At 44.1% G+C, this 22,848-nt stretch overlaps 1 protein-coding gene across 11 annotated transcripts in view; it reads right to left on the reverse strand.

Annotated features, from left to right (window-relative positions):
* The window catches only part of CELF2 (CUGBP Elav-like family member 2), a 310,334-nt gene that overhangs the window by 138,662 nt on the left and 148,824 nt on the right, over positions 1 to 22,848 (reverse strand). The window contains exon 2 of one of the 11 annotated variants that reach the window (XM_028494890.2): positions 5,995 to 6,058. The exons of the other annotated variants lie outside the window; for them this stretch is intronic. The gene's annotated coding sequence lies outside the window, so the exon portion shown is untranslated. The remainder of the gene's footprint in view (positions 1 to 5,994; positions 6,059 to 22,848) is intronic. 11 annotated transcript variants of the gene reach the window in all.

Raw genomic sequence — 22,848 nt, forward strand, 5'->3', positions numbered from 1 at the left:
AGCCCGAACACAGACCCTAATGTTAATTCAATTACACCCCAGCGTCAAAAACCTTCTTTAGTTAATGCAGTTTGTGGTGAAATTTTCTTCTGCACTCATTTAAATATAATTAGGGCACTTATCTTGCCACTGTGAAACTTTCCACTTGTTCTTTTCATATTCACATAAACCTGTGATTTCCTGCAGACCCTTCCTTGAAAGATTTCGAGGCTGAAGTTAACTGCCATATCCGTCAAAACCATTCTCTCCCTTACCCTTATGTTTGACACCTGTCTCCCTGAAGGAGCCTAAGGGGTTTCCAACTGGGAAGCACGAGTGCTTCCCGGAACCCCAAGAGTGGAGACGCCTTTCCCAGTCCACTGTAAGACCACGATCTCCCAGGGATAGGCTATTATGATATTCCACAGAAAAGTCACTGCAAGCGCGGTGAGAGGCTCAAAATTTGGGGGTGTTTGCGTTTAGGGCAGTGAAACACCTAATTCTCACTCAAAAATGGTCTGCACTGGGTGTTGGAAGCAACGTTAAGAAACACAAAACCAAAGCAGGTCATGAATCATCATAGTACCTTTACATCGGTTGGGTCAAAATTCTTAGTCATCACCAAGATGAGTGGAAAATGTAATGACAGTAACACCAAATTAAGTTAACGGAGTGACTTCCACTTTCTCAAAAGTGTTCTTGCCCTGTCTAACTTGGTCCTTTGAGCTCTAGCTCCATGTGAGAATCCCCGAGCATCTTTAGCCATTCCCCGGGCCCTTCCGCAGAGGAAAGAGGTCCATATTCCTGAGGGTGGAGGGCAGGCACTGGTGCTTTTGCTTCTTAATCTCTCCAGGTGATTCTAACATACACACAGGGGGGTTGCAAACCTATCAACCACGTGAAAAGGGCTCTGAGAGAGCGGGCAGTTTACTCCAGGTCACACAGGAGATTCATTCTAGTCTGGATCAGAACTCAAAGTCCCTGACGCCTTTCCAAAATAACAGGGCTCACCTGTCAGGGTACAGGAGACTGTCATGGGGGTGTTGTGATGGGGGTGGAGAGGTTCAAGAGCAGAGTGGTTGGATTCCGTGGAATCCTGGCTCCCCTGGCATCTAGTGTGTGGCCATCAGTGGGTGACACGGCCGCCCCTCCAATGGTCAGCCTGCTGTAGCAGGTGGCAGGGCCGGGCACGACCGTGCGGACGGGGACGGCACATTCCGCCCCTGGGTTCCTCAGCGTGGGAGAAGTGGCTCGCTGGGCGGCAACACCAGCTGGGGCCCTACCCCCCTGCTAGAATAACCCGGCCGTGCGGCTGGTCTTCCTAACTTCCTGCATCTCACCTCCAACCCTGCCGGGACTAAGGGGTCCTCATTCGGGGGGTGGCTCTTCCTCAGGGCCTGGAGCTGGGCATTTGGGGATTGTGCTGGAGCCCCACGTAAACCATGACCAGCGCCCTACTCAGTGGGAGTGAGTTTCCGACAAGATCACGGCCCAAGGGGGAACGGCTGTACACTCAGGACGGATGGTCCTTACAAGCGATGGATGAGCTTACACGAAGGCACATGGGGCTGGAGAGGAGCCGACAACAATCCCTCACTACTAACCGGCTCTTCTGGGCAAACAGTACAACCCATCAAGTGACCATGACTCTGCCCCTCCCCAGGAAAATTCCCTGGATTGTCGATTTTGTGAGAGACTGAAGAGACATAAAGCCAGGACATCTGCATGTGAGGGGAGGGCAGGAGAATAATATAAACCAGAGAAATAGAAAGAGAGCCCCCTTCCTCTTTTACTGGAGATTTATTTCTCTCTATTCAGACTTTGGATAACTGCTTTGATCAGACGTCTAAACACTAACGAAACATCAGATAACTATATTTTATTTACAAAAGAAGCCAAGTCTGATGATTTGGGAACGATCTAAGCTTTGAAAATGAGGGTGCTTGGGGGTATATATCCTGGGGAGTCCACACTGAAATGAAAAGCAAGGGGAGGCAGAGGGTTACCCCGAGCTCTTATTTCCTCCAGAAGTTTTGGTGACTTGAGATTGTGAGGTGCTGTCCCTGTTCTGTGCCCCCTGACGGGTCAGAGACCGCCAGCTAGGAGCTGTTCCCACGGAGAGTCCTGGTCCAGAGGACTTTGCTTTTTCCAAAGCCACTACCCTTGCCCCCTTCACTCTCCAAGCCTGTACCAGAGCAGGAATTTCAAAGTAAGAAGACATTCCTTAGAATGCTGAAAAGGGAAGAACAAGACAAACATTTGTGAGTGCCCATTATGTTACAGGCTGGGCCAGGCACTTTCTAAATACTTTAGGCCCCATTTATAGATAAGAAAACAGGTTCAGAGAGGGCAAGCCCCTTACCCAACCTCACACAGCTAGTAAGTATTGGAACTGGAATTTAAACCCAGATTTACCTATGATTCTTCCATAAACATGACCAGGACCTCCAATGGATATTTTTTTTCCTTTTAGATTGTGGCAAAATATATGTAACTGAAACTTTACCATTTTAACCACTTTTTTTTTTTTGTGGTACGCGGGCCTCTCACTGCCGTGGCCTCTCCCACTGCGGAGCACAGGCTCAGCGGCCATGGCTCACGGGCCCAGCCGCTCCGTGGCATGTGGGATCCTCCCGGACTGGGGCACGAACCCGTGTCCCCTGCATCGGCCGGCGGACTCTCAACCACTGCGCCACCAGGGAAGCCCTAACCATTTTTAAGTATATGGTTGTGGCATTAAGTACATTCACAATGCTGTGTAAACATCACCACCATCCACCTCCAGAACTTTTCCATCCTTCCAAAATGAGACTCTGCACCCGCAAAACAACTCCCCATTTTGCCTTCCCCCAGCTTTTGGCAACTTCCACCCCACTTTCTGTCTCTATGAATCTCACTACTCTTAAGTGCCTCGTATAAGGGGAATCATTTCAGTGGATTTTTATAAAGAGAGAAAACCCAGGGCGTCAGCATTTAATTTCGTGCTTTCTCTTTCCTTGAATGCTTACAGTATTTCAGACAGATTTTGGAAGACAAAAGCTCTCTGTACCACATCCAGGGTCCAGTCTACTTTGTGGAATTTTTTTTTTTTTTTTTTTTTTTTAAAGACTAATTCTCTGGAGAGGACCTCCCATTGGGAGTTACTGCTGTGATTAAACAGCTATTTCTTGAACCAGGTACAGTACTGGGTTGTGGGAAGACAAAGATAGTGATATAAAAATCCCTGACTTCAGAGTCCTTCTTTCAAAGGGACAAGGGCACCTCTTGTTTGTAGGCCGACACACAGAGAAGAAAGAGGTTATATCAGCTAAGTTAAGAGTGGATTGAAGCATTCTGTAGACATTCAATCTCCCCAGTTATTTTTACCTAGGATATTCTTTATCATTGGGTTAAAATTTCATCAACCTCTGTTCAGTGTTCATTCCCAAGATTCCCCATAAATGTGTTTAATGGACATTTACAGATCGCTTTAAAAGGCACACATTGTATTATTTCTAAGAGCATCTGTAGGAGACAGGAATCTTGTCCTCAAGGGATTTAGAGATAGAGGAGATAAGACATGTATGTAAATAAGCTACTACGTATTAGAAGGTGATAGGTTGAATAAAAGAGGCACAAATAAGTCTTTATAGGAGTTTGGAGAAAGAAGAGATTATTTTCAACCTGGAAATTTGATAAAACTTTGTAGGAAATGGCAGGTCTGGAAGCCAGGCGGGCTGTTGTGAGAAAGACATGGAGTCCAGGGATTCCACCTTATAAAGAACAGATCTGTAGGAATGGAAATTATGAAAGGAAATAGAAAAAACACAGAATGGTTTACAAGACATGAAAAATATGGCCAAGGAATCTGGGCTTTATTTACTAGGCTATATGGTCCTATTAAATGTTCATGTACCATAATCAGTATTGTGACTCCTCTGGATATAGAGGAAGGCATTTTGAGAAAAGAATCAGGGATAAAAAATATAATCCAGAAGAGCAGACCTCTGCTTCTGGTCTAGATGGTAGCTTTCCAGGCTGAAAACAGCTGACGTCCCTAGAGAGTTTCCAGGCTATGTTACAGGGAGAGGAAAGCCAGGTAGAACGTGGTAGACATCCTGAACTGATTTAAACTGAGAGTCCGGGGGAGGCAAGTCAGTTAGAATTCACAAGGAAGTGTAATGGAGAGGAAGGAGCTACACAGAGAGAACCCCCAATATCTGCAGAGGGTCCCTGGAGTATTCAGTACAGTACTGATCAGTCTACGTGGGAAAAGAAACCAGCAAAGACCAGAAATGGAAAAACCATCCAAAAGGATTAAAAGCTAAGAACACTGCTGTTCCCAACAGCCAGACTAGAAAAACTCCTAATTCATGGCACACTGGGTAGAGAAATCAGGAAAGCCTTACCTTTGAAGTAGGAAATAATTAGCTCTAGGCTGGGTATTGTTTCAGACCTGCCTAATATATCAAAAGAGCAAAACTCAAAAGGATCACATTGCTTTCAACTAACTTAACTGCACTGCAGAACAAAGCTCAAAAATGTTAAAGGAATGAAAAAATATCTAGCACCCAACAAGACGAATTTCATAATGTATGAGTATCTTGGTACTTAAAGACTTCCAGGCATGCAAAGAATAAGGAAAACACAGTCTGTAGTGAGAAAAGTCAACTCACTTAAACCAACCCAGGGACTTCTCTGGTGGTACAGTGGATAAGACTCCACACTCCCAACGCAGGGAGCCAGGGTTCAATCCATGTTCAGGGAACTAGGTCCCACATGCATGCTGCATCTAAGAGTTTGCATGCCACAACTAAGGGGCCCGCCTGCTGCAACTAAGACCCAGTGCAACCAAATAAATAAATATTAAAAGAAAAATAAACCAACCTAGAACTACCACAGATGTTAGGATTAGCAGACAAGGACATTAAAAAAGACATTAAAAATAGTTATTATCCCTGTATTTGGTATGTTCCAAAAGGTAAGTAAAGATTTGAAAGGTATAAAAAAGACCCAAAATGGACTTACAGAGATTAAAAAACTATAATGTCTGAGATGAGAGAGACTGGATGGGATTAATGGCTGATTAAACACTGTAGAAGAAAAGATTAGCGAGTGAACTGTGTTTCAAAGTGAAACACGGCAAGAAGCAAGAATTTTAAAAGAAGAAGAAAAGTACATTAGTGAGCTACTGGACAACTTCATGTGGCCAAATACGTGAGTAACTAGAGTCCCCAAAGGAGAGGAGAGAAAAAGGGGACAGAGAAATATCTGAACAAAGGAAGAGTTGGAAAAGTTCCAATTTCAATGAAAACTTAGAGTTCACAAATCCAAGAAGCTCAATGAAGCCCAAGTGCAAGACACCTGAAGAAAATGGAATCAAGACACTTTATGATCAAGTTGCTCAAAACCAGTAACAAAGAGACAATCTTAAAAGCAGACTGAGGGAAAAAGACTCACATATGGAGAAACAAAGGTAGTAAAGATGGTGTCAAGTTTCTTATCAGGAAAAATACAAGTTGAGAAGACAGTGGATCTTTAAAATAATGAAAGAAATGAACTCATAGCTACAGAGAACAGATTCGTGGCTGATAGAGATGGGGGCTGGAGGGTGGGTGAAACTGGTGAAGGGGGTCAAAGGTAAACTTCCAGTTATAAGTTCTGGGGATGTAATGTAGAGCACAGTGGCTATACTTAGTTAATACTGTATTGCATACTTGAAAGTTTCTAAAAGTAAATCTTAAAAGCTCTCATTACAAGAAAAAAAACTATAACTATACAAAGTGATGGGTGTTAATTAAACTTATTGTGGTAATCATTTTGTAATGTACACATATTTCAAAGCACCATGTACTACACCTAAAACTAATACAACGTTATATGTCAATTAAATCTCAATAGAGCTGGAAAACATAATTTTTTAAAAAAATACTGAAAGACAAAACATCTGTCTACATGGAATTCTATATCCAGTGAAAATACATTTCAAGAACAAGGGCAAAATAAATGCTTTTAGACATACAACAGATGACCTACCTTATAAGAAATGTTAATGAAGTCTTTCATCAGAAGGAAAATGTTACCAGAAGAAAACAGGGGTCTACACAAAGGAATGGAAAACACCAGAAACAGTAACTACATGGGTAAATATGTAAGATATTTTATTATTTAAATCTCTTTAAAAGAAATTGGACCACCTAAACAAAAATTATAACTATGTATTGTGGGCTTTACCACATATGTAAAACCAAAATTATGACAACAATAGCATGAAGTGTGGGAGGGGAAAAAATGGACATATACTACTGTAAGATTCTCAAATTATATGTGAAGTTTTACACTATCACTTGAAAGTAAATTGTAATAAGGTAAAGATTTATACTATAAACCCTAAGACAGCCCCTAAAATACCAAAACAGAATTTGATAGTTAATAAGCCAATAAAAGAGATAAAACAGAATAAAAATAATCTTAAGAGGAGGCAGAAAAAGAGAATAAAGAACAGACGAGAGGGGCTTCCCTGGTGGCGCAGTGGTTGAGAATCTGCCTGCCGATGCAGGGGACACGGGTTCGTGCCCCGGTCCGGGAAGATCCCACATGCCGCGGAGCGGCTGGGCCCGTGAGCCATGGCCACTGAGCCTGCGCGTCCGGAGCCTGCGCTCCGCAACGGGAGAGGCCACAACAGTGAGAAGCCCGCACACCCGGGGGGGGAAAAAAAAAGAACAGGTGAGAGAAATAAAAAGTAAACAGTGAAATGACAGATTTACACTCAACTTTATCAACAATCATATTAAATATTAATTATGTAAACACTTCTATTAAAAGGTAGAACTTGTCACAGTAATTTAAAAAAGAAGTAAGACCCAACTGTCTGCTATCTATAAGAAATGCATTTTAGATTATACAAACACAAATAGGTTAAAAGTGAAAGAATGGAAAAAGATACACTGTGTAACACTAGTTAAAAGAAAACTTGAGCAGCTTTATTACCATCAGTCAAAATAGACTCAGAGCAAAGGATAATACCAGAAATAAAGATCATTTCAAAATAATAAGTCAATTCATCCAGAGGACATAAAAATTCTAAACATTTATGCACCAAATAACAGAACTGCAAAATACATAAAGCAAAAACTGACAGAATTGCAAGGAGAAATAGAAAAATCCACCATAATATTTGTAGATTTCAATAGCCTGACTGATAGTATACAGAGAAAATCAGTTAAGGGTACTTCTGCACAACACCATCAACCAAACTGACATTTGTAGAATACTCGGTCCAAGAACAACACTATACATATGCTTTTCTTTCTTTTTTTTTTTTTTTTTTACATATGCTTTTCAAGTGCACGTGGAATATTCACCAAGATAGGCCATATTGTGGGGCAAACAAGTATCAATAAATTTGTAAGTCTGCAAGCCATTCAAGGTATGTTATGTTCCCTAACCAAAATAAAATTAAATTAGAAATCAATAATAGAACAACCTCTGTAAAATTCTCAAATATTTAGAAACCATATAACACACTTTGAATAACCACGGGTCAAAGAAGAAATCTAAAGAAATTAGAAAGTATTTTGAATGGAATGAAAATGAAACCACAACATATCAAAACTTGTGGGATGTAGGTAAGGCAGTACTTAGGTTAACTGTATACCAGTAAATATGCTCATTAGAAAAGAAAGATTTCAAATCAATGACCTCAGCTTCCACCTTTAAAAACTAGAAAAATGAGAGCAAATTAAACCCAAAGTAGGTAATAGAAGAAAAGTAATAAAAATCAGTGAAAATCAATAAAATAGAGAAAACAAAAGCAATGAAGAAAATCAATAAAACCAAAGCTACTTCGTGGAGCAGACAAATAAAACTGAGACACTTTCAGGCATATAAAGAAAAAAGAGAGGGGCTTCCCTGGTGGCGCAGTGGTTGCGCGTCCACCTGCCGATGCAGGGGAACCGGGTTCGCGCCCCGGTCTGGGAGGATCCCACATGCCGCGGAGCGGCTGGGCCCGTGAGCCATGGCCCCTGGGCCTGCGCGTCCGGAGCCTGTGCTCCGCAACGGGAGAGGCCGCAGCAGAGGGAGGCCCGCATACCACAAAAAAAAAAAAAAAAAAAAAAAGAAAAAAGAGAGATAAAGCACAAATTATTAATGTCAGAAATGAGAGAAATGACATCACTATAGAGTCTACAGACAGTAAAAGGATAAAATAAAAGAATATTATACACAGCTTTGTGCAAATAAATTTGACAACTTAGATGAAACAGACATTCTCTAAAGGAGAGAAACTCAAGAATATACAACCTAAATAGACCTGTAGGTACATTTACATGTAAAAAAAATATATATATATATATATAGTACATACAGGTTTATACATACTAAGGAAAATGAATTTGTGCTTAAAAACATTCTTTTTCGGAGCTTCCCTGGTGGCACAGTGGTTGAGAATCTGCCTGCCAATGCAGGGGACACGGGTTCGAGCCCTGGTCTGGGAGGATCCCACATGCCGTGGAGCAACTGGGCCTGTGAGCCAGAGCTACTGAGCGTGCGCGTCTGGAGCTTGTGCTCCGCAACGAGAGGCCGCGACAGTGAGAGGCCCACGCACCGCAATGAAGGGTGGCCCCCGCTCACCGCAACTAGAGAAAGCCCTCGCACAGAAACGAAGACCCAACACAGCCAAAAATAAATAAATAAATTTAAAAAAACCCCAAAACCTTCTTTTTCTCACAAAGAAAACTTGAGCTCCAGATGACTCAGGTGATGCATTCTACCAAACACTTAAGAAAATAATAATACAACTTAACAAACTTTTCCAGGAAATTGAAGAGGAGGGAATACTTTCTAACTCACTCACGAGGTCAGGATTACATTAAACCAAAATCAGCTGAAGAAATTAGAAGAAAACTACAAAACAATCTTCCTTCTGAATACAGTTGTACACATTCTGAATAAAATTTGAGCAAACAGAATCCAGTGAACACAAGGATTGTACCTTATGATAAAGCTGAGTACCTTAGGATAAAGTTGAGTTTATCTCCTAGCAATGCAAGGCTGGTTTAACATTGAAAATCAGCCAATGTGATTCACAATATTTACAAACTAAAAAAGAGAACCATATGATCACCTCGACAGATGTGGAAAAAGCAACTGACAAAGCCCAACATCCATTCTCCATGATCATTTTCAGCAAAACAGGAAGAGAAGGGAACGTTCTCGACTTGATAAAGGGAATCTATGAAAAACCTACAGCTTACACCATACTTAATGGTAAAAGACAGAATGATTTTCTTCTAAGATCAAGAACACGATGGTGATGTCCACTCTCACTACTTCTATTCAACTCTGACCTGGAGATTTTAGCCAGAGAAAGCAGGCAAGAAAAAAAAAAGTGCCTATATTAGAAAGGAAGTAAACTATCACTTTTTTTGTGACTGTGAGTTAGGTTTTCCTTGATAACAAAACCAAGAGCACAATCAGTAACAGAACAAATTAATAACACTTCACCAAAATGAAAAACTTTGGCTCTTAAAAAGATACTATGAGGAGAATGAAAAGACATGAAAAGACATGACACAGACTGGCACCAAATATGCACAAAACATCGATCTGATAAAAGGACTTGTAGTCTCAAAACTGAACAATAAGGAAACAGCCCAATTCAAGATTGGGAAAAGATTCAAACAGTTCAAAGAAGATATACGGGTGTCAAATAAGCTCATAAAAATATGCTTAGCGTCTTTAGTTATATGAAAATTAAAACCACAATGACATACACCACTACACCTATTAGAATGGTTAAAATTAGGAACAGTGATTATACCAAGTGTTGGCGAGGATGTGGAGGAACTGAAACTCCACACTGCTGGTGGGATTGTAAAATGGTACAACTGCTGTAGAAAACACTTCGGCAGTTTCTTAAAAAGTTAAATATACTCCTACCATTAGATTCAGCCACTCCACTCCTAGATGTTTAGCCAAGAGAAACAAAAGCATACAAACACTTGTAACATGAACGTTCATAAGAGCTTCATTTGTTAATCATCCAAAACTGGAAACCACCCAAATGCCCATGAACAGAACTGAAAAACTGCAGTATATTCGATCAAAGGAATGCTACTTAGCAATTAACAGGAGTGCATTACTGATGTTAAGTGAACTGCTGATATTAAATCTTGAAATAATTATGCAGAGTGAAAGAAGCCAGCCCCCCCCCCCCCAAAAACAGGCACACGCTGTATGACTGCAATTACATAAAATTGTAGGAAATGGCAAGTTACAGTGACAGAAAGCAGATCAGTGGTGGAGGGCAGGGAGGATGGGATTTCTAAGGAAGATGCATACATTTTTAGGGGTGATGGATATGTCTGTTATTTTGATTGTGGTGATGGTTTCACAGGTGTACACCTACGTTAAAACTTATCAAAATTTTTTTTTTTTTTTTCGGTACGCGGGCCTCTCACTGTTGTGGCCGCTCCCGCCGCGGAGCACAGGCTCCGGACGCGCAGGCTCAGCGGCCATGGCTCACGGGCCCAGCCGCTCCGCGGCACGTGGGATCTTCCCGGACCGGGGCACGAACCCGTGTCCCCTGCATCGGCAGGCGGACTCTCAACCACTGCGCCACCAGGGAAGCCCAAAACTTATCAAATTTTACACTTCTGACGTGTGAAGTTTATTGTATGTTAATTGTGCCTCAACAAGGCTGTTAAGAAGAAAAGACCGTTTGAGATGTTACTTGCAATATCCTAAGAAAGCAGTGCAAATAGTAGTGGTAGTAGGAATGGAGAGAATAGCTCTGAGAACACAAAAGACTCAAATTCACAAGATTTGGATGTGAAGGTGAAGATCTGGAGACCAGTTGAGAGGAAGGAAGATAGCACCATTAACAGTCAACGGATTACCAAAGAAGTGGGTGAATTCACATTTTGGACATGCTGTACGCTGCCAGATCATCTCATTCCAAGGGGCAGTTTCAAACCCGGGAGGAGAAATGAGGCAAGAAACACAGCCTTTGGACTCTCCACCCTTTCTTCAACTTCGTACTCCTCCCTCATTCCCCTTGGGTGGATACATTTTCTTCTGTGTCATAATCTTGAAGGAAGAAAACCCAAGTCTGGAAGAGTTCCATTCACCTATGCATGACCTTTGGGGAATCTCTAGGATCACAACCAGAGGTAAAACTTATCAGAGAGTTCCAAAAATGTGCTAAGTGGAGCTTTCATAGCCTCATAAAAAGGCTGTGTATGTGTTGGCACTAAGTGAATAAAGTGATGTATGAACACTCTAAGGGAAATGGCAGTGCACACCACAGGATCTAAGAGACTCGGAACGGAGGAGACCTATGAAGTCATTCCTCTGCTTGCTGCCCCACTCCCTGTTACATCCATCCCTGCCAGAATGGAACTGTTCCTGAGAACTGTGCTGTGGCTCGTCACACCAGAGCCAAAGGAAACATCTGTAAGTCTGGCGGGGTTTCAGGTGAGCACGCCGCCATGCTTGGAGAGCGTGCCCAAGTCTTTGCTGGCAAGAGACCCCAACTACACAGTGAACTGTTTTTCTCCTTCCTTATTTTATTTCAAATGTCAAAGCTTTTCACACTACAGTGACACCCTAAAATGACTCTCTTCCTTCCGTTGCCCCAGTTGAAACAATATTTTTTCATGCTCCATCGACTGCCCACCAGCTGATTCAAAACTGGGAATGTGATGGGGCGCACTCTACCTCAACGTGCCATGAAAAGAAAAAGAGGCAAAAAAGGTAGAATCAACTGGTGGGGAAAATATCCCTTTCCCTTGAATGTTTTGCACTCACTCACTCAACCGGTGTTCATTACGGTTTTAAGGCACTGTATTAAGTTCTATGACGTTCTATGAGGTATACCAGTTGACTTGAATAACTCCCGACTTCCAGAAGCTTCAAGTTCTGTTAAGACCAACGCAAACCCTACTGCAGCATGACACAGAAAGCAACGCACGTGGGGAGAGTGGGCCGCAATGCCATACGAATTTCAGTGGAGTGGACATTACTCTCTGATGGGGTCCAGAAGGAGCCTTTATGGATGGAATGGTATTTGCACTAGACTTTGAAAGGCCAGAATATGAACAATCGGAATTGGGAAAAGAAAAAATAATACTTCTAGTTCGAGGAAATGGGAAGGACTCAAGGCATAGGAGCCGATATCCAAGGAGTGTTCAGGAAATAATTCAATACCATTCAACAAACATTATTAAGCACCCACTGGATACGACACACTTTGCCAAGTGGTAGGCATACAGAGCTGTCAAACTCAACTCACACTCCAGAGGGGTATACATTTTGGGGGAGAAAAACACAATTTCCATTAGTAATTTCAATTACAATTTGTAATTAGTAATTATAAGTACCAAGAATAGAGGCAAATCCAGAGTGCTGGAGGAACCCAGGAAGCAGGGCAGTGTAACGCTTAGGAGCATGGACTCTAAAGACAAACTACTTAGGTTTCAGTTCCCTGTCTGCCACTTATTTGTCTGTGTTTGTTTTGTAAGTTTAGGTTTCTTTGCTATAAAATGGGCTCAATAAATAGTACTTGCCTCAAAAGACTGTTGGGAGAATATATGTTAAAACAAGATACTGTATATTAAGCCCTTAGTGTAGGAGCTGGTACATATCAAGTACTCTGCATAAATACTAGTTGTTGTTACTATTATGGTCAATAGTACTGAGAAGTGATCCTGCTTTTACTGAAAGGCCAGTTTGTTTTGAATGCAGGCTGCATGCACAGGTGCCGCTGGGAGGCCATGTTGAACTGTGATGCTCACCTAACCTCTCCGTGCTTCAGTTTTCCCATCTAGAGTAGACTGGGAAGGACAACAGCTTACTACGTGCTGGATGTTCTTCTTAGCGTTCTATCTGTATGAGCTCATTGCACCTGCGTTAACAGCCCTATTCATCTTGCAGACAAGGAAACTGAGGCACGGAGGCATCAGGTGACACAAAGAAAAAAGGTGTGTGTGGGGGTCAGAACGCAGGCACTTAATGGCCAAGGCCTGTTCTTCACCCCTGCACCTCGCTGCCTTTTGGTTCTACCACCATGCAATTCCACAGCGTTTGACTGCAAGGTGGCATTTTACTTTGCAGGCAAAGAGTACACAACAGCTAAACACTCCATGGCGATCAGCCCAAACCAGGAAAAGCACACCTAATACACACACCTAAGCATCACACCTCACATTCATGTGGAGTTGGACAATTTATAAAACGCTTTCACTTACCTGATCTGCTTTTCTTTCCTTCTGGCCCCAAACGACTGAGGACCATAAATGGACTAATAAACATAGCCTCATCTAAGAAACACCCAAGCCCTGTGAATTTGGGGGTGTGGACAGAGATGACTTGGGGATGAGTGGGGACAGAGTGGATGTTTCTTGTTTTGGAACAGTGCTGAGAGCTGATGGTGGGCACAGCTCTTCCCAACACCTGACAAGCCTTCCGAGCTGAAGGCTTGCTTTTGAGCACGTACCTGGCGGGACGCCATACTAGTTGGACAACTCAGAAGTCCCTCCCCCTATTTGTACAGTGCTGTCGTCCTTAACTTTAGTTGGTCAGAGAGCTTTTAGGGGAAAAAAGGAAGACTATTATAGACTCTCTCCCCACTACACACATACACACACAGCCCTTGTGCACCCACCCCACCCCTCTGTAGACTCGGAGTACCCCATGGACATGGGCCATGCCTTTTGTGTTTGCATCCCTGGTACACTGCACACTGCCTAGCGCATAAGGCTCTCAAAACATGTTCTAGGGATGGATGAAGACCTCTCTCTGCTTCTCAGCAGTAACTCTGTAAAAATGAGTACATCAGCATGGGGCCCAAAAGAGGTAATACTTCACTTACCCAATCCACAGCTAACTGTAATCGCCTAGTCCATGCCAGGCACTGAGCTAGGCACAGGAATTGCAGAGATACAAAAGATATAGTCTGCTAACAAGCACTTTCAGCGAGTCGGATGAAAGACACTTATGAAAATAAGTGTTAGAAATTCTAAAAGATTTTCAAAGTGTGCCTGGAGCTTTGACTTTTACAAGACAGTATTATGTGCCTATTATTATTTGAATGAATGCCACGAAAGAAAATGGGAGACCGAGTTGTCTTTCGAACTCCACATGCAATATTAAGGCTTAGATTCAAGGTCATATGGAACCCACATGGTGTAGGTAAAAGGAGTGGAAGCCTTAGAAAAACAACCCCGAAGCGTGTGTTAGATTTTTAAGACGAGATCAGCAATTTTCCCCGGCATCATCAGCTTTGCTCAGAGGATCACTTAATCTTTGTCTCTGGCTCCTCGTCTAGAAAATGGGGGCGATTTTCCTGGGGGGTGCAGAGGAAGTGGCTGGAGGGTAAGGGGAGGATGTGATAGGGCTTTAACGGTTTCCTCACTTTGAAGTGTTCTAAAAATATAGCGTTTTCATCGCAAACACGTGATGGGCTATGTGTCGACACAGAATTTTGTGTTGCTAGGGCCGTCTGACCGATATAGTTGTACACGTCCTCGTGCAGCTCTTCAGCTGATGCAGCAGGTGAAGAGAAAGCCACGGAGAGGCAGGTCCCCCTCCTACCTGCTGAGCCGTCCCGGCAGGGCATCCTGAAGCTACGTGCAGGCCCTCCGACTACTCCTGAGTCCAGGCTGGATAATCAAACTCTGCCAGTGGCCGGAGACTCTTCCCTGTCTCTTAAGCTGTCACAATTTTATTTGTCTGGGAGTTTAATCTGTGGCGTAAAAGCCTGACATGTCCCACTTCAACACCATGCTCCTAAGTACAGATTAGAGAACAATTAGGAAGACAGGAAAACCCAGCAAGCCGATTCAAAAAATGTGTCTTTATTCATTACATTTCCTTATGTCTTTTTCTACCCTCAAAGAGATGAGAGCAAAGCCTTGGCTCTTGGAAGCCCGGCCTTTTGCAAGCACGTGGGCTGGGTGGAGGGAACCATCCGTTGTCTACCTCCAGAGGGGAACGCGACCCACATTGGACTTGCAAAACAGCTAAGGACTGTCACCATCTGGCAGCTGTGTGGCGGCCTCTGTCAAATGAACTGGTGGTCACAATCCAGTTCTCATTAGACAGGTGGTCCCTCCACAAAGAGAGCATCACACTCAGCAGCCTGCTTGGCCAAGAGGAGAGTGGATGGGGCATGGGAATTGCATTTTCCTGTTTTGCTGAACCAGGTTGCTTCCTGGGTGGCACAGGGGACAGGGAGGATGGCAGCGGCTCTGAGAAGTGTATTCGTGTTTATGGCTCCATCGAGCCCCTTACAACACACCTCGACCCACGCTTCAGATGCCGTCTCATTTACCCTACTGGGAAGCAACGTTTTTCCAAACTGGGTTTTGTCTTGTGCAGCCACATGGTGGCTGTCTCCTAAGACCAGCCCCAGGACATGCTGACTTCAGTCAGGGGCTGGCAGAGGTGACAGTCTCCGCCATACTCTCTCCTCAGCTTCGGTTACAGTGTGAATTAGGGACTATGTCTGGGGCAGAGGATGCTGAGAACGGTCCTCTCCTCAACCTTCCTGGGAGTGACTAGCATTCTCGCCCCAAACGAACAAGTTGTGGCTGACGCTAAAAGAAAGGGCAAGATCAACGGTCCTTTACCCTCCAAAGGTCCCGTCTACCTGGACAAAGCATGGACATGTCAGAGGATTAAAGCAACAAAAGCCCTACTTGCTGTTCTGCGGCTCAGGGACTTGATTCTGTCTCAAGAGCAAAACGAAGTTGGTCTGTTTCCTCCCAGCCTAACGGAAGTGCCTCGGAAAACCTGTTCAGCATTGGTACCCATTACTACAATACTTCTCTACTCAACAGAATGTAGGTCCCACATAAGGGATGCCTTAGGAATAGAATTTTTTTAGAGAGAGGTGTTAATGTGCATGAAAGCTCACGTTAGCTAATACACCTATTTCCTTCGCAAAGTGGTGACTCTTCTAATAATCACCTTAACGGTAATTAAGGGTCATGTGCAAAATGAGCTACCTTATACAGGCTTCTGAAACGAGTGGTGATTCTTGGTAGTGGGTGGGGGTGGGTTAAGAACTAGCCTCTGTGTGAAAATGATCTTCTGGAGGATGGTTAGTCCAGGATGCCTAGAGATTCCTGCCATGAAAATCAGGCAACTTTATTCCACTATTGGTCACAAAATGCCCCTCTGATGCCAATCAACCATCTTCAAAACTGAGTGCAGCTGGAAACAAGACAGGCTGCGTAAAAAAGAGTGAAGGCACTGGGATAAATATTTGAAAATAACTCAGAAGTAACATCCTATTGATGGTAGTTTAGATGCAACATCAAATTTGAACCAATCATACGGAAAGGTCTGAGTGCCAAAGACAAAACCGAACCAAACCTGAAAACCCCCAAACAGAAAGCCTAGTACAATGTTAAACACAGTCCAATGTACTGAGCAGTTACGACGTGAGGCCTGCAGTTACTAAACGATGTCCGTGGCAATCGGGGCCAAAGCAAGATAATCAGACACAGAACTATTCTGAAAGAGTCTGCTGTCCTCAAGACCGGGCATGTTAGGATCCAGAATTCTGAATAACTACATAGGCTTGGAATCGATAGGAGACCCTCTAAAATCTGATTGAGTTGCAAATATTTGTTTTACCGAATTTTACCCTCTTCTGCCAGAGATCATTGGTTTTTACTGACTACCCATCCCGTCTCATGCTGTCATGTCCTTCTTTTTCCCCACATAATGCAGGTGTAAATTGTGTATAACATTTTCTAGCAAACTCACTGAGAAAGAAGCATCAGAAGGTTTAAAACAGCCCTTCCTATTAGATACAGGTTTTACAAAATCAAGGGCCCATTACCGTGCTCTTTTCTCATCTTTGTCTTCTCCCACACCTACTATACACTACCTACAGGCTTCACTCAGTCCCCACCCTACACCAGGCACCGCACGAGGCGATTTACAGCCAATATTTTAGAAATAATGTATTCCTCAGAAGTCTACCTTACAGGCAATAACACGTACAGCTGAAGAAACGGTGTTCAAAGAAATAAACTTCGAGTTAACCACAAAGTTCAAAACACACGTGTGTGTGTGTTGTACACAGGACACATGTACACACACACCTCCCACGAGGGGTCAGGCTATCAGTCGCTCATTCGCGTCAACTGGATGTATTGAACAGTTCCATCAGGTAGGGGCCGGCTGTGTCTTCAGGACCTGGCACCAAACAGTGCGACACCGAGGGGGACAGGGAGGACCAGCTGCTGCACGACCACTGGCTCAGTTATGCCAACAGGAAGCTGCAAGGTGCGTGCCCTTGGATTTAACGGAGAACCCTCAGAAAAGCTGACTGAGTACAACTTAGGCTCATCTGGTCCTCAATTCCCCATAGGGAGAAGAAGGAAGACTAAAACCGAAGAGAAAGGGCAAAGGGCATATTGGGGAGGTGCACTGCTGAAAGGAAAACCCTCAGACTCCCACCATCGCACGACCTTGGGGTCCCCCAAAACTCTCACTCCACTTCTGTTACACGAACGGCACAGGATCCTCTGCTCGCGAGGCCTCCTGAGCGTCAGCTCCGAAAGAGACAACGCGCACGCACACCAAGTGGTCACCGACGGCCCCAAGCTGGCTGGATGTTTCTAAACGACTTGGGCGGGCCTCCCTTTAATGACACTCAATGCTTTCTCTCCTCGCGGTGCCCAGAACATGGCCTGTTCACCTCTATGTTCTCAGCATTAAACACAAGGCCTTGCACACGGTAGGTGCCGATGAACATTTATTGCCATGTAACAGGTCCTTGGGTAGACACGTGGCTAGTTTTCTGGGCCACGTCTTTCACCTTTTCTATGCGAGGTTAAATTCCACTTTAAATGGGACCTGGGGCTTTCAAGGTTACCCTAAGGTCCAATAGAGCCCCGTTACAAAAGAGGGAGGCATAAAGCCCCAGGGGAGCGCCAGCCTGAGGGCCACTCCTGGGAGGGGGCAGCTGTAAGCAGCTGCCCCCCACCCTCGCCGTAACTTCCATCCTTTTCTCTAAGTTCACCACCTCTTCTGTGTAAAAGTCTGGCTCCAACTCTACACTCGGCCTGCCGTGCCAACAGTTTAAGTCTAAGCCCCAGAATCCTGGGGTTTAGCATTAATTGAAAGAGCTTATCTATATATAGCCACACTCTGCACTTTAGCATCTTCCAAGCTTCAATCATATTCTCTTCTAACTTTCTTTTTTTCTTTTGGAGAGCACAATCTCTCTTTTTATGTTTGGCTCCAGCCTTTCTCTCTTTTCATTCTTGTGACTCCACGCTCTCAGGTCTTTCAAGTTAACCTCCAGGACCTTTCCATGTGGGCGCACCTTCCAGGACCTTTGTGATTTGTGCTGCTTTGCCTCTGGAAGGCGTCCATCTTCTTGATGGAACTTCAATAACATTTCCTCACATGAGGCACTGTGGCCTACATAGAAGCGAAAATGTTCTCTGTGAAAAGTGGTGCATTACCTGTTCCTTAACACTTGGTGTCTGGCACCTTCGTTTGGAATGTTTAGCATTTGGGGGCCGTTTTTTGACCATTATCTCGTCAGAAACCTTGCTTCTTACACCCCTCCCCCTGGCCATGATCAGGTCTCTCTCTACCTCTGTGATGTGGTTTCCACTAAACTAAAGGGAGTTTGGGGGGCATTTTTTTTTTTTTTTTCACCTAAAACTGAAAAGAAGGCGACAAGACCTGGCTGGCAAGAGACCATGAAACAGCACAGAGGATGCTGAAGACGATTTTGAAGAGACAGTTCTCCATCCACATGTAGGCTGTGAACTTGTCCTACAAACGTCTAACACACCCCAAAACGTTTTATAACGATCAGATTCTGGGTCACTTCAAGAGGGTGATGGGTGGATATTCTCTTTCACTCTCTCGATTCACTTCTCTAATTCCAATTTATGATCCTCTAATAGAAAGGGGGAAATTATATTCCTTTATTCTTCCGACTGATCACTGCCCGAAGTATATTTCTCCAGTTGGGTTTCTCTAATCTGAATTAATGGCAGGACGTGGATACTATATCGGGGACATCGTTCTCAGTCATTTACATACAGAGTGAAAAAATATTGATCCTAATATCAATTTCTGTGGCTTTCAAATTGCCATCCCGATTCTCCTGGACCCATTAGTCTTTACCATTATAACCTGCCCCTGTTCAGCCAAATAACCCCTTTTTCCATTAATAGCAAACCTGCTTTTTTGCTTGCTACCTATGTGTTTGTCTATGTGACTCAGTGAAAAGGGAGCTTGTGAAATCCACACGATCATAATCCATCATTCCACACAGGCCTTTTTTCCCCATGTTCCTTTTTCCATCACACGTACTCAGGTCCAAAGGGAGGAAGAGCTGTTCCAATAAGAGGTTTGGGCTAGCCAATATCAGATAGGAAAACACGACCATGGACTGTTTCAGGATCAGTGAAATTGGACAAGGAATAAAAATCTCATGCCTAAATCTTGGTAGCATTTGGGGCCATAGGTCCAAGGTGAAAAGTCAGTCTTTTACGAATCTACGAACACAAGATTAAAAAAAAGGGAGCTAATTGTGCTAATAACCGCATGGCACATTTTACCATGGTTGGAATTATTAAAGATAATGTATTATCTATGAAGCTGATGGTTCATAAGGTATGTAATGATTTTATTTATATTTTTAATGTTAGCATTTCTGAACATTTCTAAAATATAACATAACTATAGTTGATTGTGAATTTCAATTAGAAGCCAAGATTGAAGAAGGAAGAAAGTCACCCTTTCAACCTGATGGCCCGACTATCTGGTGTCCTTGGAGCGAAAGTGAGAAGAGAGTCACACTAAGGTGACTCCCAGGCAATGCATACGTACTCCAGAGTAACTAGCAGCATTACCCCAGTGGGAGCACTTCCCTTTCTGGCTAGGAAACTGGACTTCTCATTTCCAAAAACATTTCATAATGACCCACAGTATGGTGACACAGAGTGGTACAAGTGCATAACAGACGATGGAGCATCTCTAACGTGGAGAAATCTCGTTGGGTGCAAATAAAAAGGCAAGTAAGACCTCCAGGCAGGCAAACTATCAATGCATCCGTGGGAAATGTGAGTTGTGATATCACCTAGACTGGGCTTTTTCAGTCAACCTCTAATATGTGTTGGAGGGATTCAAACAGACAGAAGGCATGAAACCCCGGATTTATTGTTCATGGCAAGTTTCTACCCCAAAAGCCCATTCTCCTTTTGTCCAGAGCCTGTTTTCTTTATTCTTTTGCCACTGTAATTCCAGAAATGCAAATCCACTGGGGACAAGATGATTGGAGACCAGCTGACGTCCCAGACAGAGGAGAAGAAAACAAAAGGGTAAGAAGCAACCTTAGGTTAATTTCACTTCTTCTTTGGTACCGGCTTGCCCTGTGTGTCCTCTGGATTGCTCTCCTGCCCTTTCTTCCTCTTTCTTTCCCCTCCAGAGATGTAAGGACCAAAATGTACCCGGGATGTAAGGATCAAAATGTACCCAGGACAGATACCACCTGCCAGGGCAGATGCCGGCCTTTAAGTAACAGAAATTCAGGCTGAGCTAGACAAGCACAGCCCAGTCGCTCAGCACAGAGTATGGGGTGTTTAAAGGGATTCCTTCTCACTATAACTTAATCAAGGCTCACTTGACATTTCTCTCTCATTCATCTCAATCAGTTCCATGGGTGTGGCCTGCGTAAGCCCAAATAATTTGAAACTCCATTTCAAAAACTTGAACTGTTAATTTTAAAAAATGTAACCCTATGCCGTAACTGATGAATCCACCTCTCCCAAGGGTGTGACGAGGATCCCTGCTTGCATGAGTATAAAGCCTCTGACGGCATTTTAGGTTTATCCTGCAGGATCTCGGTCGGCCAACAATGAAAGGATAAAAGGATGTCACGATACGTTACACAGAGGTTTCTGTTAACATAAAATTAATTCAGGAGCTTCCCTGAATGGTGCAGTGGTTGGGAGTCCGCCTGCCGGTGCGGAGGATACAGGTTTGAGCCCTGGTCTGGGAAGAACCCCCATGCCGTGGGGCAACTAAGCCCGTGTGCCACCAACTGCTGAGCCCGTGCTCTGGAGCCCGCGAGCCACAACTACTGAAGCCCGCGTGCCTGGAACCCGTGTTCCGCAACAAGAGAAGCCACCGCAATGAGAAGCCCTCGCAATGCACTGAAGAGTGGCGCCCGCTCGCCGCAACTAGAGAAAGCCCGCGGGCAGCAATGAAGACCCAATGCAGCCAAAAATAAATAAGTAAAATAAATAAAAATTAAAAAAAAATTAATTCAGGGTGAAAGCATCCTTCCTGTGGGCCCCTGAGGCAGCACCAACATAACTCAGGCTGTCCCAGACAATCTAGGGCAGCCACCCTAGTTTGCAAGAAATTTAGGGCAGAAATCCTATCCCCGACTTGTGTGCGTTAAAAATGTAAAATTGGTTCATCTTCCTGCGTTCCGAATTCTTTCTCAATTACTGATTTCAAGAGGACAGCGCTTAAATAAACTGGCTCCAAGTACATTTCTACTACTCAAGGGAAGAAAGCAAAGGCAAGAAACACAAAAATGAGCTTCTCTCCACTCCCACCCCAGCGCCACCCCCGCCCCCTACATTTCTACTACTCAAGGGAAGAAAGCAAAGGCAAGAAACACAAAAATGAGCTTCTCTCCACTCCCACCCCAGCCCCCCCCCCCCGCCCCCTATTCTTCCCTGAATAAAAAGGTCGAAGGTGCTCTTTACAAGCCTTTCACATTATGAAGAATCATCAAGGTTGTAAGATTATCAGCTCTCCTTGGACTCTACCAGCAGCATCCACCTTTGTCCTTTCACTGAACATGTACAGCAGTTCCGAGGTAGGTATTATCAATACTGCAAAGACACAGAGATCGAGGCTGGTTCTCCAGACTCATCTGTGATAATAAACACCAGTTATGGGTCCCCCGACTCCAGGGCCTGCTCTCATGCTGCCAGAGCCCAGAGGGCTGTCCCGTCAGATTCTGAAATAAGGACAATTAGCTTCGGGGCTTTTCGCCCTTCTTTTCCTCCTCTTCGCCTCCCCTGTTCGTCCCCTGGCCATCTCATCTCATCCTCCAGGACAACTCTGCCATCGTGCTGAACTGGGAAGAGAGGAGGTTGAACTTAGATTTTTGTGAATGAATTCCTGAAGACTGAAGTAAGGGCACTGAGAAGGAAAGAAGCGACTCATATTCAGTCATCACCTAACATCGGTGGAGGGAGGAGGGGAGAAGGATGAAATCACCCAAAGGCAAACCGCTGTCTAGGGCCGTCCCTGGCGTCACCCCAACTGTAGGCTGCCCAACCGGGAGATGAAAGGGCAAAAGCTGCTCTTTTGAAACTGAAAGGTAATCACCCTTCCCCGAGGAGCTGTGAATGTGATTTTTGTTCCACCCACTCTGGACTCGAGGCGCTGGAAGGGCTGCAGCTGCACGGCGGTTATGCCACAGCCCCCAAGCACATTTCAAGAAAAAAGGAAGTTCTGTTCTTCAGGCCTGTGGCATGGAGCGCTAGTTGACACAAGCCACTTCCCCTTCCTAGTTCTCTTTTGGCTGAGAAGTCACCAAAGAGAGACAGTAAAAATGTGATGGGCAAGGCACTGATTAGGGTCGAGGGTCTGCTTCTACCTTCCATCTCAAATGTCAACTGACTATTCTGGTCACTCAGCACAGGCTCCGCAGAGTTCCTCCCAGTAAAATCAGAAGAGTAATACCTAAGCGTTCAAACTTAACAAAGTGTAACTAGCATTCGTGAAAGGGTAGGTTTTTTCAGGGTGCTGGGATCCTGAGGTATAATTTTGATTAAAACGGAAACCTCAAGAGTGATGATTCAATGCACACAATTCATCTACTGCCTA

Source organism: Physeter macrocephalus, chromosome 11, assembly GCF_002837175.3.
Source record: "Physeter macrocephalus isolate SW-GA chromosome 11, ASM283717v5, whole genome shotgun sequence".
NCBI classification, from domain to species: domain Eukaryota; kingdom Metazoa; phylum Chordata; class Mammalia; order Artiodactyla; family Physeteridae; genus Physeter; species Physeter macrocephalus.